Genomic DNA, 3,899 nt, shown 5'->3' with positions numbered 1-3,899 from the left:
CTAGTAGCATGATTTTGAGCAAGTCACTTAACCTCTTTTTTGACTGATTTTCATCAATACATTATAAAATTATGAATTTGGATTAGATGAATCACTATGGTCTCTTCTGACTCTAAAATACTAAGAACAGGCAACATGATGTAATAGACAAAGTATTGGACTTGGAGTGAAAAAACTTGTCTTGATATGTGACCATAGGAAAGTCACTTACACTTTTTTAAAGTCACTTTACTTATTTGTAAAAATTGGATACTCATGTCTCTTCTGCCTGCCTCACTTGATTACTATAAGGACCAAAAGACATTTTATTTTTGCGTTGTAAATACTAAAGTGAAATACAAAGACAATGGAATATTTTTGAGGGAAGGTCTAAGTATATTGTTTCATTGGTATAGGCAATGATCAGTAAAGAAATCCTCTCCATCAAAGCAAATCTGCAAATGTCAAGATCTTCATGACTTCTCTATTTACCAGGACATCCTTCCTCTCATTGTGATGATTAGATATAAAAAAGTAGAGCCTCAAACCATAAGAGAGGTAATTCATGTGTGTAAAATGGACGGTCATGATCTACAGTCCAATAGATTCCACAGAGGCAAATGAATGCAGCAGAAATATAAGGAACTCCCCATTTGACAGGTGTTTGGATAAGTCAGAATGATGAGGCCAGCCAGCACCAACCCAAGCTTAAAACTGGCATGAAACCATGTATCCCGTGAGTATAATAAACTGAACCCATTCTTATTGTCTGGCTCAGCTCTTCATCTTTGTGTCAGCAATAAACTCTCACAGCCTGAAGCCCAGATCTTGTCTCTTAATAGAGTTCCTCCACATTTAACTTTGCTATGGGTTTGATTCTGACAGAATGAAAGTTCCTTGAGAGCAGGAACTCTTTGACTTCCGTCTTATGCACCCAGCACCTAGCACAATACCTGATCCATAAAAGGCACTTAATAAATGCTAGTTGAATAATTAATTGATTGCTTCCCTCTCTGATACTGCTTCACACCTCTGGTTCTTTCCAGCACATCGATATGTCCACCTGGTACCACCACCAGGTACCACCTAGTACCTAGTATTGGTTTGTTGCTCTCTGTGCTCGCTCCATAGCCATGTCCACTGGAACACTACCTTGCTACCTGTCCTTGCCTTCCCATTTTCCATGCAGGGCAAGGTTTAATCAGTGTCATGGACCCCAGCTCAATATCATTCACACCAGGAAGCAGTTCAAGTTCTGCCTGAGAGCTAGTAGTATTGTTAACCAAAAGATAGGGAGAGAGAGAGAGAGAGAGAGAGAGAGAGAGAGAGAGATACATGTGTGTGAATGTGTCACAAATCCATGAGACATGCATTGCAATTGGATTTATTATAAGAGAAATGAACTTGCATGTGGAACTATATAGGTGCCAGGAGTTCACGATCCACACAGAAGCTTGCACATTTATGAAATTGCAATGAAGGGGGGAGTAGTGAACAACAATCCCCTCCCAAATGGAAGTGGCATAGGAGGAGGAAGGGAACAGTAGGGGTGGGGAAAGGATTAATCGCCTCTTAAAGGTGAAGAGAAAGACAAAAGAAGGGGAGCGGGAACGTGAACAAGTAAGATAGAAAAAGTTGCATTCTTTTCCCTTGGAAACTGCTAGACTATGAAGATAGGATGGTCTGCTTATCTACAAGATCCCAACTGCACAAACAGTTTCTCAGTCTGATGCAGACTGACTGGTGCCAATCTTGACTCCCAAGGACACATGGGGAGTCCAGCTTGGGATGCAAACAACAAATTATGCCAGCTCAGGTGAGGTTTTGTCCTTGATAGGTTCAGGGCTTCCTACATATTCCGGATCCAGTGTGTCTAGAAATATGGCAACTCAAGAAGATAAGTTCGGAGGGGGTGGCGGCGTCCCTTAACAGTTTGGACCAATATAACTGCATCTACCACACAGCCCTTACCAACAGGCCACACAAGCAGAGATTTTACAGCTGTGCCTGTTCACGGCTTAGAATTGTCCATCCTTAGAATTGTGATCTTTCTTCTTCCTTCTCCTTCCTCTTCATCCCATCCTAAGAGCTCAAACCAGTGTCAAGCAAGATGAAAATGCCTTCAGAATATCAAATAACAGCAGTCTGACTAAAGGAATTATGATTCCCCAGAATTTAAGTCTTTGTAAGGCATAATGCTTATCCTTCTTGGCTTTCTCATTGTGCCCAGACCACTAAGGCAGGTGCTGGGAAACAACGTGAATAGAACTAATGGTGCTAGCTTTGAGGAGTGAAACAGTTTACAAGAGAAGCAACTGAGATGCCGGGAATAGTTCTAGGCTCTGGAACCAGGTGACACTCACAGCACTTTGCTCACAGGTGAGAAGCAAATGAGATAATATGTGGGAAATACTTTGTAAACCCTAAAGCACCATATAAATGTCATGCATTATTACAATAGATAACCCAAAGGAGAATTACAAGTCCTCCTTGTTCTCCAAAGGAGAACTACAAGTCACACCCAGGAGCACATACCGATAATACTCATTCTGTGTCTGATGGCAGGCAGATGTACTCTATATATTCTAATATTTCAGTGGATCTGCGACCTTGCTGATGTAAATGGTCCTGTTAACAAATGTGGATTGCAACTAGTCCATGCCTTCTCCTATCCTGGAGCTCCCTGTCTGTGTCCCCCCATAAATTCTCCATAGAGGATCATCCTGTATGGATAGACTTTTAACATTCTGTAGGTTTCATCGCTGTATCTGGGCTCTACAGATGTACAGCTGAGGAGTAATGTGGAATGGCAGAGAAGGTATTGTACTGCATCTGTAGTAAGAAGACCTGTGTTTAATTTCTAGTTTAGTAATATATTTCATTTTTCTTGGCCTCAGTTTCCTTATTTCTGAAATAAAGAAGTTAACCTAGAGGAGCTTCAAGGTCCCAAAACACTCTAAATCTGCAATTTACCAATCTCCTTTTCTGCACATACATTTCCCATATAACATATTTTATGTAATTTTTTTTACATGCAAGTTATCATGGAGAGTAAACTTCCATCTACTTATGCCTACCATTTATTTCTCTAATGCCCTTTTGCCTCTTGAGAGATTGTGGTGTTCTGTGATTTGTGCCATATAGCATTACTAGGAGAAGATTCATTGTTCAAAAGATAGGATTCTGTGTTGGGAAACACATTGACGTAACACATACAGATTCTGGAGCTACTCTCTCAAATATGATCTCATATTGACAAGTCAGATCCCCAAAGCTCAAGTGCTACAGCCTCTCAGAGCTCTAGAGTTAGCTCTGAGATATTTAGGGTATCTTTCCAATACTATAATTCATGAGCCCCCACAAGTGTGTTTCCCCTATGATTATCAGTCAATATCAGTCAGTTAATTAGATTAAAGGGATATTTACCAAAGTGATACAGTAAGAATAGTTGATAATCAAAATATTACCCTAAAAGTCTTTAACATACTGTCCCACCAGTGTACACAGAGTCCATGGGCAAGACAACTCAGGCTTAGAAAGCACATGTGGAAAAAGGGGTTACTCACAGTTCCTAGAAATTTTTAAACCTCAAGATGATTCCCTTAGGTATGATATTGCTTTTCTGCTGGGATCCTTACGGAACCCTGACTCTGCCTTTCTTCATTATGTTCAATCAATCTGCAGTTCCTAGTGCAGATACTGCACCAGCATAATGGCAATAAAAAATCCTCACCCTTGGGTTCTTCCAAATTCACAAGGCCTTCCTCTGGTCAAGGTGAGGGATGAGGTTGAGGTGGGGGGTTGGGGAGAGTACAGAAAATTGTGGCTGAGGGCAAGACCAAAGAGTTTTCCCTTCCATACCCCCATACACATACACACACACACACACACACACACACACACACACACACACACACACA

The sequence above is a fragment of the Vombatus ursinus genome, unplaced genomic scaffold, assembly GCF_900497805.2.
Source record: "Vombatus ursinus unplaced genomic scaffold, bare-nosed wombat genome assembly UNPS02014945.1, whole genome shotgun sequence".
NCBI lineage: Eukaryota > Metazoa > Chordata > Mammalia > Diprotodontia > Vombatidae > Vombatus > Vombatus ursinus.
This window is presented reverse-complemented; position numbering follows the sequence as displayed.